Here is a 15,424-nt window from a genome sequence, read left to right as displayed (position 1 = left end):
AGTTTCTTTAATGCTTAAATCAAAATATTCCAACTATCCTAGTGAGAATTATGCTCAATTACCCTCTTTAGGAAGAAGGCTCAAATAGGCTTTGCCTGCTGCCCAATTCTATTCACTTATGTATAAAAAATTTTGTATAAATTAATTAACTTTGTGAAATATTCCCAACTTCCAATGCTTCTTTATTTACATTTAAAAAAAAAAAAACTGACTCAAATAAAATTGTTTTCTCATTTATTTTACAAGAAATAACATGCTGACAGTGAATCTATTCATTTTTTTTTTAACTGGTTAAAGTAATGTTTCCAATTGTCTTAAAATGCTTAAATGCAAGTTTATTTCATAAACCAATACCTTAAATGTATAGACTGAATTTACTTATGGATTAACCCCTTTGTAGTAAAAACCATTTCTTAAACCTGATTTTCTTGTTTATTCTCTCATGCATTACCTAATTTGAGTATTCTCAAATTATTGATTACAGGAACAAACAAATTTAAGACAAAATCACAATAGATGCTGAATACCCTGAAATGAAATGGTTACATATGTAAGATGTGTAACACATCATGTACAACTTTTAAGTTTACAAGATTTTAAGCTACCCATATTATACAATAAGACTACTTTTTCAAAGTTTTGAAAAATTCTTTACAAAAATATAAATGCAAAAGATAAATGTTAGGGTACACTTTTAAAATACATTTTATATGAATCACATAAAGAACATTACAAATCATTTCTTTGTGGTTGTTTTCCTTTGGAACATCTGTGAACAAACATTCTGTTTTGTCTTTCTGATACATGAAAAGCGTCCAAAAATCATTTGGAATTGTTGTGTTAAACCCTGATATAATAATTTTAAGTTTCTGGTGTGTGCCCTACTTAGAAATGTTTACAATGTAACAAAGATGAAACTCATAATTTGATTTAATCAGCAATGATAAAGTCATCAGGTTTCTGCATGCTTTTCTGACACATCATGTACATTTTTTTTCTACTTGTTTGTCTTTGTTCACAAAAATTGAAATCAACAGTACTTAGCATTCCATATAAAGAAATATGAACCCTAGCTATTAGAAATTTTAAAATATATTTGTGCATCAATGCATTATGTTTAACAAATCAATCTCTTTCACTGTGATGAAAATTGTCTTCTTCATATAACATGCAGACAAAGAACTTCTTTGGATGATGTCATTTTCACATGTAGAAAAGAAACTGATTCAACTAAAACTAAAAGACAGTCATTAAAATTTTAAGGACATTAAAGGATGATATCAAGACCGAAGTCCAGGAATTGATAAAATTATATAATTATCATCCAAAGATGTATATGTTTGGATTTATTTTTTTAATTCACAAGCAAATGATATGCTGCCATTTAATCTTTCAAACTTTAAAAAAAAAGTTGTATACTTTTGAATTAAATTTCAAAATCTAGAGGAGTCTTCCCAATACCTATCTATTTATGACTGAAGGTATGTAAATCACCAGAGTTGCTGTACTGCACCATTTGAATAAAAGTCATATCCACAGTCTTGACTTTTTTCCCTAAACCTTATTTCAAAACATATATGATTCCAACCAGTCTTTATCTATGCAGTGAAAAGATTTTTACAGACTTCTAAGGTATTACATAGTAATAGTCTTTAAACATCTTTGAACATAGTGCATATGATTTACATTTCAATTCTTTCCAAAGAATATGCTATGCCACCCAATAAAGCTGATATAAAGTCACTAGGTTATCACAAAATGTTAAAGTTACAACAACTGAATTTTACCCAGGAGAAAAATGATCCAAAAATCTATAGAAAATCTCCGAATCTTTCTTTACTTATGATGTGAATTTTGCAGGTTACAAATTATTGTCAAAGGTAGTTATCTCAATAATCACATGCTTTGACCCTGACAAAGTGTCCTATAAAACTAAGTGTATTACTCTAACCTGTTCTGTGTAGTAAGCATGAAGTCTAATGGTTGATAGAAATATTCAAGATATTATTACATCACAGATCAGGGGACACTTACATCTTTATGGGGGTCCTATTGAGACCTATTAAATTCAAAATAGGACACACACACACACACACATACACAAACAAAATGTATTTACAGTTCCAGGAAAGTAATAATTACACCAAAGCTAGCTTTTAAACATCTGTGTAATTTGTTAGGGGTTGTAGAAATAAGATGAAAAATAAAAGGTTTAAATGTATACTTCTCATACATAACAACTGTCTTCAACATGAATTGGTAAAAATAAAAGTCACATTTAGATACTTTGAAGTCTGGGAATTATTTTTTTTTTGGAAGATCTCATACTATCAGAAAATCACAATATCAATTCTAGGATTTGATTAGACCTCATTTTGTTAAATGACTGCAATTTATCTATTGTTGTGTATGACAGAATATGAAAGATATGAAGGGGAGAGTTTTTGACCCTTTTTTTTCCTTCATCATAGTTTACCCTTTTTTTCCTTCATCATAGTTTAAAATATATATTATACAGGTCTTTATCTATGTAGTGAATATAGGATTTTTACAGAAACCCTAGGTATTACATAGTAATAGTCATATAAACACCCTTGAACATTGTACATTTGATTAACATTTCAATCCTTTCCTAAGAATTTGCACCTAATTTTTATAAAGTCTATAAGTTATCACACAATGTTGAAGTTATTGCATTACAGGAATTACAGGACTCAAATCAGTAATCTCAGTAAGTAACTAACTTTTACCCAGGAGTAAATGATCCAAAAAATCTATAGAAATATCTTATTGATTCTTCATCTGTGTACTTATGATGTGAAGTTTGTAAGTTACAAATTATTGTCAAAGAAGTCATCTCAATAATCTTATGCTTTGACCTTGACAAAGTGTCCTAAACAACAAAGTGTATTCCTACAACCATTCTATATGTAATAAGTATGTACAATATGATATGATAAAGATATTGAAGATATTATCAAACCACAGATTATGGGACACTTGCATCTTTATTGGGGGTCTTATTGAGACCCAATTTAAATTCAAAATTAAACATGATACATACACAAACAAAATATATTTACAATTCCAGGAAAGTTAAATAATAACATTAAATCCAGAATCTGGATATCTTTGTAATTTCTAGGGGGTTGTAAAAATAAGATGAAAAATAAAAGGTTTAAATGTGTGATTCCCATACATAACAACAGTCTTCATTATGAATTGGTAAAAATAAAAGTCACATTCAGATACTTTGAGGTCAGTGAGAATTAGTTTTTAAAGAGCTAATGCTATCAGAAAATCATATTTTCAATACTTGATTTGACTAGATCTCAGTCTGATAAATAATTACACTTTATCCATAGTCAGTGTCTGACAGTGAAAGATACAATCCTGGCTCCTTTCTTTGTCATCCTGTAAACCACAGTCTATGACCATACTGGTTAAATTGGTTGGAAATCATATTTATCTATGTTCTTCTTAAATCCTCCATCCTCTTAAGTTTGGTTTTCTTGTTTCAGTGTTCCAAGAGAGGATATTCTGTTAGTCTTTGCATAATCTGAAAGTCTTTCACCATTCTGAGAGTAGACATAGATCATTTCCATAAGCCCTCACTAGAGAATCCTGGAAAATAGAAAAAATAATGTCTTAGTTGAAAAAAAAATTGTTATATAATATAAGCTTGATGGAATTCTAAATATAGACAAAAAGGGTATAAATACAAGGTGTAACATCAGAATTTGACTTTTCATATTAACCATGGGTAACACCTCCAGTAAAGAAAAGAGTAAAGGAATGAGTAAAATTCAGTTTGGAAAGAGAGTTCTTTCAGAGAAAGATGTAGACAGAGGTATACCAGTTAAAATAAAAAAAGATGGCACTATTGAGATCATTTCTCAACAAGAATATAACCAATTATGTCCAGAAAAGGGTGATCCTAATGTTGTCAGAGATTACATAGAAAGACCCTTGATTGCAGAAGAAGCCAATGAAGAATATAACCATTTATTACCAAAAGAGGGTAAGAATTACTTGGATTACCCTGAAAGACCTTTGACTAGAGAAGAAGTCAAGTTTATAGATGATAAGAGAAAACAGTTGTCAGAAAAAAATGTTGTTAAAGACACATGATTTTTAGCCCACAAAACCATTGGGGATACAAGGATTACAAGATACAAGGATTAATGGAGGAAGTCCAAACTGAACTCTTGGAGGACATTAAGGCTTATTATGAGAGTAACTTTCCAGTGTTTGTTTATTACAAAATTATGTATTCTGAATAAAAAAAAAAGTTTTCACTTTCATTTGTTGTGCCTAAGACCATTTAAATTGACCTTATGATCAAGATTGTGATATATACACTCTGATAATCATCTATGATGTCTCTATGATGTTTACCTCAAAAGATTGAATCAGGGTATTTGTGTTCAAAGAGCTGAAGAAACTATACAGACAGATCTAAGATTTTGGAAGCATGCATATTAATGAGGTTAAAGGAGATATAACACTAGATTATTATAAAAGAAAGAACACAAACTCATAGAAATGATATTGAAAGTACCTTTTATGAATAAAGTGTCATGCTCCAAGGTATTATTTTTATAAACAGGAGAAGGTTTACAGCAGTCCCATACACTCAGAAAAAGATCTTGGTTAGTAGAAACACCATGGAATTTTATTTCCACACAATCAGATCATCTTACATCAGTTATAAGGTTACAATCTTTATACATAGTCAAGAGGGTCATTAAGATTTCTTTTATGGTCATCCTAATGAGCCACATTATAGTATTCTTTCCCTTTGATATAATGTTAATATTAAATGGAAAATTCAGAATTCATCAGCAATTGAAGTGAAAATTTGCTATCTTTACCAACTATGCTATTAAGGAAACTGGGGGTTAACAAATTAGCCATATTTAACTTATTCTATAGATATGCTATCTTCAGCTGTTAAGTATCATTTGGCAAAGAAAAATTTCATACATTTTAGTTTTAAAATTTGATCATGAATTTTTATGCCTTTTCTTCTTCTTCTAAAGGAGATCAATATAGTTTAAACATGACCATGACCACCAAGCCCTCTTTATTTAAAAAATCATATATCATTTACTTATCAATTCAAAATTATAAACATGCATATGTAAAAAAAAAAAAAATAAATAAATATTACAATTGTATCTCATTGAAACTTTACCTTCAAGTTTGTGTGTTTCTATGTTGATTGACAAACTGTGTATTTCCAAAGGAAGACCAGCAGCCAGGCTTCACTTCATAGAGAATGGATTATAGATGGTTAGGAACAAAACATATCTTCCAGGTTGAGGACTGTAGAAAATAAAACCCATTTTGTTATTATGATTTAAATTACATGAGACAATGCCTGTTATAAATGTAATGCAAAAAATATCATATATATATATGTTTTTATATCTAATCAATTGTTTTTATATTAAATGTCATTTGTAAAATGTATTTTTTAATAGATAATAAACAGACAGATTTATTTAATATCTTTAAATGATTATCAGATGAATTACTTTAAGCACATGAAAAAACATTATCTCAAATTACACAGATCAATGGGTTATTTAGCATAGCTGATATTAAACATATAAAACATAATCACAATCATAAACAATTGAAACAACTTTAAAAGACCTACACGGTGGAAACAAGCCTTTTTCACTGGGGGTAAAATCTTCTATGTTGGCCATGACCGCCGAACTATGTATTTCCAAAGATGAAGTCATACATTCCATGTTGATGACTGTAGAAATAAAAGCATTTTGTTAATATGACAGAGTACTGCATGAAACAATGCATGTTTAAATACAACATGTACAATGCCAAAAAAGATCATGAAAATGTTTGTTTTTAATCTCAAAACAAATTGTTTTTAACATTAACTCCAGATGAGAAAAATGCATCATGTTATCTTTAGATAATAAAAAAAAGCACAGTTACTGTATTAATATCACAAATAAAATGATTATCAAATTAATTATTTAGACACTAAAAGTCTTTTTATTAACAGCAGATTCAATTTTGGTTTAATAGCTATCAGTAATGCATACAGAAAAATACATATTTTATTTTTTAGCATTATCAAAGTACAACATGTAGTCCTTCATTTTTGAAAAGCTCATTACCCAGAAACAAAAGTGAAAATGAAAATATATGTATACCATATATCACACATATTTAGAATCAAAACAAAAAGTAAATGACTTAGAATTAATCTTTTGTAAATTCCTCCTTTTCTCTTATTAGATTCCTAATTAATATCTCTTTGATCACCATTTAGTAAGTGTGAATTCCATGGGTAACATACATAATGAATTATGAAATTATATCATAATCTATACAAAAGGACTTATTAATATTCCTAAGATCCCTTGATATATTTTAGGTTAAATAAGGGTGTGTTTATATGAATGTAAGTTAGAGACAACAGATCACATAAGTATTACACAGTAATTAAATTAACCATATAATCATGCTTAAATGCAAACATGACCTTCACAGGAAATGTAAACAATTAAAAAAAACAAGACAAACTTACCAGAGATATCCAAATATATGCCCAATAAGCCTATCCATTAAATAATCCAGTGAAATAACATCTCAGCTGATCCTGAAAAAATCATACAATTCAGTGATACACATTTAGCCTCATTTTACAATGTAAGTAAAGCAATAATTTACAGACAAAAGGGACAGAAATGTAAAAGATACCATGTATTTTACCAAACTTTAGTGAATATTTTTCTGATATAAATTCAATCATAGAATGACCTATCATACAAATATTAAATGTACTCTGAGTTACATACAGGTTATACATGTACAACTGTAAATCACATGAAATGAGGATAAATACAGGATTTACATTCAAAATAGAACTTTATATATAAAATATTATTAAATGCAAAGATGAACTTAATAGGAAATGTAAACAAAAATAAGACAAACTTACCTGTGGAATAGGTCTGGCAGAAAGGAGATTTCAAAAATGAACACGCTCTCAACATTCACATGACAAGAATGCATCAGGATGAATACTTCCGTAGTCATAGAGAAATTGAGCTTTATTCAAGAAAAGCTTCATAGCATAACAATCATCATAGTAAAAGAGAGGAAAAACAAAAGATAGTCCTACATTTTCTGAAATTCTAAGTTCACTTCTTAGAAACAAAAGTGAAAATGAAACTTTAATTTTACAAGTGTATGATGTAATATAAATGCATAGGTAGCTCGCTGACTAGACTGTTTACAAAATCGTACATAGTACGATCAAAAGGTAATTAAGTCCAACCTATTTTTGCACACGACCCTAATTTTTTGCACACGGTCCTTACAGGTGATGCAACAGGTATAAAAACGCAGGTAAAACGTATTGATGCACACGGCCCTTACAGTAAAGGTATATAAACTAGAGCTGAAAATTTAAGATCACTCTTCGTTAGCATTCTGAACTTGACAAAGGTAAAATATGGCAGAGGAAAATACAACAGAGACTGTACCAGAAACACAGGATCTTATGGACGTAGATGACAGGAGAATGATATGCGGTATCTTAAATCAAATGGCTTTTATCATGCAGATAATTCATAATGATATGGGTGATTTTAGAAAAGAAGTGATGCAAAAGATTAGCCAACTAGGAAGGAAGACAGGTCAGTTAGTGAAAGAAATACAAAAACTGGAGAAAAAGCCTCAAGAATCCAAGACCTCAGGACACCCTTCAGCAAAACTGGAGAAAAAGCCTCAAGAACCTAAGATTTCAGGGACCCACCAGACCAAACCTTTAGTGAAAGTAGGAGACAAAAAAGAGAAAAAGGAAGAAAACAGAGAGATTCCAGGCCCCAGTACTACTCACAAGAGGAAACTATCCCTGATGACCGAAAAGGCACAGAAGAAGAAAAAGTAAATTGTATTTTTTCACTTGAATAAAATTGCTGTGTTCTTTGTTATTGTGTGTTATTTGTTATTGTTTTGAGGAAATCCAGTTTGAACCGGCTGGCTGGCTAGACCGTCTAGACTGTGAATGAATGAATGCGTGACGTCATAATGACATTCTTTTGAATCGCTGCCAAATTCGTAGTAGCAGCGTATAGAGTATAATGTAAACACAGTGTAAACACAGCCCCGTATTTAGGGCCGACTTTATGTACTGAATTGAACCGGCTATCCCCTAGGGGCTGCACTCGGTTGACCCGCCTATCCCCCACAGGGGCTGCACTGGGTTGAACCGCCTATCCCCCACAGGGGCTGCACTCCCTTGACCCGCCTATCCCCCACAGGGGCTGCACTCCCTTGACCCAGCTATCCCGCCACAGGGGCTGCACTCCCTTGACCCAGCTATCCCCCCAGGGGCTGCACTAGCTTGACCCAGCTATCCCCCTCAGCCCCAAAAGTGCAATCCTACTGATCTACAGTATATTTAAGTTGACCTTTTAGCACTTAAATTTCATCTCTTTGGTTAATTACTTTAACCCTTATTATATTTGATTAGATGTAAGCAAGGCAATAAATATAATCTTATTTTTTGTAAAATAGTTTGAATAATACTTAACATTAAAAAAATCTTGCAAATTAATGCGCGTAAATTATTGTTTGACCTTTTTACACTATAAAAATAACATATTTGGGGTATTAAAAGACTTAATAGGCAACAAAAAATTTTCTTATATCAAATTTTTCACGACTTGAGTGCTGATCAGTCACAAGTATCGAGTAGTTTAAAATAATGAAAGAAAAAGGTTGGGTCAGTGATGTTAATTTTGAAATATTTGTCAAAATATGTGATTTTCAGGCTAAAAATGGTGTAAATTTGACCTGGATTTCTTTCATATATTTTCATTGTTTGGGAAAGTTTGTTTTTAGGGAACGTGTAAAACTTAGTCTAAAAATATAAATTAAGATCCTATATTAAATATTTTTAGCAATATCAAAACAGAGAATATTCTCTAAGTAAAAGTATGAGAGGCTAAATTTCCATTACATTAAATTTTATAAATGTGCAGATTTGCAGAATTTTCTGCTAAATATCCTTCCACCAAAACAAAAAGTCCCTCATAAATCTTGCTTCTTTGTTGATTTTTGAGCAGTTTTTTCATTGAATGTTAAAAAATTTACATTGTTGAATATAAATATGTCATAAAAATTGAATTTTTATTAATAGTTTTGAAGTAAAAGCTTCTGCGTGAACTTTTCTAAAAAGCTGAGGAGTGAATAACCTTAACCAAGGTAAGTCTCGTCAAATTTTTAAATTTTAAGGCATCTTATCAGTTTAATTATCTGTCTGCGACAAATTACGTATATTGATATATGGAAAAAGTACAACAAATATTTCGAAAGAAAGTTGATTTAATTTTATTTTTAAAAAGGCAATGAGAATGTTTGAAATATTTATCATCAGAACTATGACACACCGTGTTTCACGGTGCAAAGAAACGCTGACTTCAAAGACGCCGACAAGGTTCGAGGTCCACGCTAAAGCGTGGACTTGCAGTCCACGGGGCCCCGTGTTTTTCGCGGAAAACTCGTGGCCTGTACTGTATGTATGTAAATGGAGACCCATCGCACATCAAAGGATTAATTATAGAACCTAAATCTGTGCAACCAAGCCTTGAATTTCCGCTTACTACAAGTACTGAAATTCAGACACAACTACACGATCTAACAGAGCGAGAATGTCAAAATTAGAACATGAAAATCGTACTAAAACAAACACGATAAGATTACTTCAACAACGTGTTCAGTCATTGTCTCTTGATAACAAAAGGCACCGAGAAGAAATTTCGTCAAAAATAGCAAATCTGATATCCCAGCAAAAAATCACAAATCAAAAATGGGACAGTGTTGGCGAATTTCATTATCAAACATATGAAAATCAAATTGGTTGTTGGTTTTGATGTTTTTGTACGGTTAGCGCCGGTAATGGCAGCTCCAATAGCAGTGCTCACTTCAGAAAAGACCAAACCATCAGTGCAAGATCCAAACTTATTTGTTGCACATGGAAACTCGTTATGTGATCACTATTCCATTTAAGTCGTGCTATCATTTAGCAAACAAAAGCGCATCAAGAAAGAAATAACTTTCCGCAAAACCACTAAAATTAACGATCCTTAAAAAAATATTTTTCTTTACTCCTGGACATCAAGCAGGCAAACTACTGGCATGAATGTAATGAGCATTGAATCCTCTACCATAATTGTGAAATTCATGGCCCAAGGGTCAGGGGTTCTAGTGCTACAGCGGATTATATAGTGAAAATGCATTTTTTCTTTGAAACTCTTCTTCTCTGATCCTGGGTATTAAATACAGTAAATAAGTACATAGTTATGATGAACAAGAGTGTCTTTTCCAAATTTGTGAATTTCATGGCCCCAGGGTCAGGGGTTCTGGTGTTAGGGTTGGGCTCTATAGATTATATAGTGAAAATGCATTATTTCTAAGAAAATCGTCTTCTCTGCTCCTGGGTATAAGATAAACTGACTAAGCACATAGTTATGATAGGCAAAAATGCATCTTACAAAATTCCCTTTAAGTCACATATGTGCTGATTATCAATGATTGGGGTGGAATCTAAAATTGTGCTTTCGTCTCTGGTAATGAAAACATCAATTACGTGTCCGTGCAAGTAAGTAGAATCCATAACATGTTTTATTGACCCGTGCTCTCGAAGCGAGTTCATGAAAATTTTTGAGTTTGGATCCATAGTCTTGTCAAGAGGGAAATTTATATCGCCGGTAAGAATGAGATCGTGGTTTGATACATGTACAACATCACGACTCAAATATTGCGACCATTCGTCAAAGAATTCAAAGAGCTTTTTCGACGGTGGACGATAGACAATAAATATGCGAAAGTTCTGTGTAAATACCGTACATTCCTGGTGCTCAAAGCAATTGAATGAATCTAACTGTAATTGAGTAGTACGAAGATTCATATTGTAAATTTTAAATTGAAATATGCTGCCTGTAATCTAAAAATACAAGTGAAAGTATTTTAATGTTTCATAATAATGAAACAACAAATTGTTAAGAAAAAATGTGGAGACCAGCAGAGGAACTTTATAAATAAGCATGAAAAGACAGAAGAGCCCTATTATACGAATATATGAAATGGAATGAAGAATTACTTAAATAGAAATGTGGAAATTATAAAAAAGAGAAAAAATAAAAGGAGAAGAAAGGAAATAAATGAAGCCACTGACAAAGTCTTAGACATGGATTATGGGGTTCGGAAAGTGAAATAAATAAAAAATTGTGTAGTTTAAAGACCCAGAAAGAGAGGGAAACAGCAATAAGACTCAAATTGATATTTACAAGAATTTTAAGACATTTATTGTCATTTACATGATATCATAACTGAAAGAAAGAAGTATCAGGAAAGTAATACATATACCAAAAACCCGAGAGACGTTGTCTCCAGAGAAATATATTATACGTGGACTGATAATGGAAAGGACATGGAATGGGAGGGACAGATTTTAAGTTACAGCAATGGAGTGTTTAAAGTAAAGTCACTTTAAGAAAGAGATATATTGATTTCACTGTTTAACATTCACAACATAACAATTTAATTACAAAAAAGTAAATGAAATTTTATTTCAAGGCAAAATACACCATCAGGATAAAGATATTTTTGGAGTTTCAGCTTTTACTCTGATTGCATTATTCAGGGGAACAAAAAATAATTCAAGTGGGTGTAGATTTGTATACGTATATCTATATGTATTTTATTTAAGGTTTTATACTGGAATGAGAAGTTTCTGAAAAATATGGGACGAAAATTTGTCAGGTATTGTATGTACGTATATACAGCAAGTTGGCTTCCGATGAGTACAAAGATGAATCCCATCAAATAGCATGCCTACAAAAGAATGGGCTAAAAAGTTTAAGCATCTGCGACGGGTCGTTGCTGAGAAAACTGCGAACAAAATCATTTTCTGATAAACACACAGACCCCTGGGAGATTAGCGTTAGTTTCGAACCCACTTGAGAGAATTAGGTTAGTTCTCGAATCCACCTGAGAGATAAGGGTTAGTTCCAGAACCCACCTGAGAAGTTCCAGAACCCACCTGAAAGATTAGGGTTAGTTATCGATCATGATAGATTAAGGCTATTCTTCTATCCCAGCTTGGGGTCAACCCATCGACCTGTCAGCCAATCGACCGTTCCGTCTACCTGTCAATCAGTCGACCCGTCAACCTGTCAACCCACTACCTCGTCGACCTCTCTACCACCAAATATGTAGACATGTTAACCTGTCGACCTATCAACCCGTAGACCAGTTTACCCGCCGATCTGTCAACCAGTCGATCTGTCAACTTCTGTCTACATGTCAACCCGTCTACCTGTCAATTTGTCGACCTGTCAACCCATCTTCTGTTTAAAAAAATCTTCTATTTCCTTTTCCTTATCCAACAAGGCGCATTAATTTGAATTTGGCGCATGAATCCCATTATAAATTAAGGCGCATTAATTTAAACTTGGCGTATGAAAATAGTTTTACCGGGACTACTTATCCATATATCCTAGTTGAGCCATGCAATTCTTATGTAAGATCTGTGAGAGATAACTGTTGATACTATTTTAATACTAATGGCATTGTTAAATGGCAATGGGATTTATCATAAACTTACCAAATTACAGACAGATAAGATTTAAGATGCATGGAGAGTAACAGCATGCAATATAGGGGGAAAGTATGTATGCTTGTTCTGCTATCAGTCAGGACAGCCATACGCTACAACCAAAAAAAGTGAATGTTCATATATATCCATTTCAAGAGAAGTATAAAAAACATCTACAAGAGGACGTAAATAATGCTGTAAAGAAATTCATGAACGGAAATCATAAAAAAAATAATAATAGACCCTTATCTGATTATGTTCATGAACCAGTTCAATGTGATCCATGGATAATTTTGTGGATTACATTCACAGATTTTTTTTTACAGGGGTAACGAAGATGTTGCTAACTTTATGGTTTGATTAAAACACTAGATTAAAAGTTTACAGTTATAACATCCGAAAGGGTCAGGATTTGAACAACTTTTACATTACCTAGTACTGCAAACGTGTTGTTCATTATATTTCCCAAGATTAGAGTTACCTGTCCTTTTTTAAATATACCTATCTCGACACTTCAATAAGTAATGGAACTTTATTGCACTAGAAGCAGTTAAAACTTAATTCCAAACATTCAATACAAAATTAAAAACGAATGGCAAATCCAAAACTATTTGTCTAAAGATAATTAAAAACGTTAATAATTATATCAGCCTCTGTTATCAATCATTTTGTTTAACGATTCAAAAGACAAAGGATCAACAACGGGCGCAGAATTATTCCACAGCAGTGTATTAAGCCATTTCTGACAAAAGATTTTTTTTTACAAAAGTCTAGACATTTTCATTTCCAATTGGATTAAAATGTGTACGAAATGAAATTCATATATATGATGATCATAATGCTGGAAATGCAAGAGATATATTGGATGAGTTCCCTGTATCCCCTAGTGCCACACCAATAGGAATTGTGAATCATTACATTTAGTGGAAGTTTGAAAGGTAGTTTTCTGGACCTAATTACAAACCATCTTTAAAGAAATACGCACGCTAAAACTCGAATCCCCGGCGCGTCGATTTACCCAAATGGATCTAAATGGAACTCAACTGGACCCAAATGGAAAATAATGAAACATGTATGCACATATATATGGACCGTTCTTTGTGAAAAGGGGTCTTACGGACAAAATGATCGAAATTGACTTTTTTTGTATAATTCAACTCTACAACAAATTCAGGACACACAGTGAAAATCTGAGAATTTATTGCAATAGTTTTATAAGATATACCTGCCTGAACAAAGCATGTTTTAATAATTATACAATTAACTTCAGACGACTTAATTTTTTTTTAACAAAATGACGTTAACATTGCACATTTCAATTTGATTATTAAACAGCATAATTTAATTTTTATGCGCCCAAATTTTTTCGGGGCGCATTTTGTTTTTGTCCTGTCTGTCTGTCTGTTGTCAACTTTAACCTTCGCCAAAATGTTTGAACCATAAGAGATAGAGACTTCATATTTGTTTTTCTTCAAATGACATCAAGGTCAATGACCTTGTGACCTTGACTGTGACTTATCTGCTAAAAATAGCCTTTTCAACTGTTTGTCATAATTTCTAAACCATAAGAGATAGAGACTTAATATTTGGAATCATACTCCACTAATAAAGTTCTTTCACATGACATCAAGGTCAATGACCTTGTGACCTTGACTGTGACCTACGGTATATGCTAAAAGTAGCTTTTTCCACTTGTTGCCATTACTTTTGAACCATAGGAGATTGGGACTTCATATTTAGTATGCATACTCCACTAATGAAGTTCTTTCAAACTACACCAAGGTTAATGACCTTGTGACCTTGATTGTGACCTATATGCTAAAAATAGCTTTTTCCACTTTTTGCTACAACTTTTGAACCATAGGATACAGGGACTTCATATTTAGTATGCATACCCCACTAATTAAGTTCTTACAAACAACACCAAGGTCAATGACCTTGTGATCTTGACTGTGACCTATATACTACAAAAGAGCTTTTTCGAACTTTGTTGACGCCGGGAGCATAGTGTTTCACAAACACATCTTGTTCAAATATTGTATAGAAATAAGTATAATGTTAAAGAGTTATTATCATTCAAACACAACAGTTTCCTTTTTATTATTTGTACGTTTTTCACTATTCAAGAGGTGGACAGGTCATATCTTGTTCAGCCGGTCGTACAAATGGTTTTACTTTCGTGAACAAGTGCTGCTTGCCAGCATTAGATGATCTGGTAACTTTATTACAAAGCACCATGCCCCAAGTGCCACATATTCTGTATATTTTGCATTAATCGTACCCCCAGTAAAACTTGGTAATCCGAGCACGGACCTACTGAACGCTCAGGTCTGACACGTCAAATTGCACACGCTAATTAGTAAACCTTCCAAATCGTATACGCCAAGTTGCGCACTGAACAATAGACAACGGACAGTAGGCTGTACAACCCTTTGTATTACAACTTGATCAATAATCATAAGTTTTCAGATATCATATTAGCAAATTACAACAAAATGCCTTTCTTTTGGCAATGCAACTATTATTTTCTAACCCAACATCATTTAACAACATTTCTTTATATTTCTTATGTCAATTGACCAATTAATAACATTACTCCCTCAACCATTTCACTTCCCTCCCCTTAAGAACATGCGTCCCGCATGTCCTTTACAACATGGCAAAATAAATTTCATAGACAGAATAACTTACAGCGTATTTCTCTTTCTCAAATTCTTCATCACCAACTTATATGGACATCACATGAGATATGAAACATTCTCCAAAATTGGAGCATTT

At 32.3% G+C, this 15,424-nt stretch overlaps 1 long non-coding RNA gene across 1 annotated transcript; it reads left to right on the top strand.

Moving 5' to 3' along the window:
* Positions 1-721: 721 nt before the first annotated feature.
* On the top strand, positions 722-1,024 carry LOC134272744 (uncharacterized). Its single transcript, XR_009993273.1, has 2 exons — positions 722-872; positions 939-1,024. It is a non-coding gene; the product is annotated as an uncharacterized LOC134272744 (long non-coding RNA).
* Positions 1,025-15,424: the final 14,400 nt, after the last annotated feature.

Source organism: Saccostrea cucullata, unplaced genomic scaffold (genome assembly GCF_032062105.1).
Source record: "Saccostrea cucullata isolate Sc308-1 unplaced genomic scaffold, CSIRO_AGI_Scuc_v1 ctg8058, whole genome shotgun sequence".
In the NCBI taxonomy this organism is placed as follows: Eukaryota; Metazoa; Mollusca; class Bivalvia; order Ostreida; family Ostreidae; genus Saccostrea; species Saccostrea cuccullata.
The sequence above is the reverse complement of the archived record's forward strand: the minus strand, read 5'-3'. Positions and strand labels throughout refer to the sequence as shown.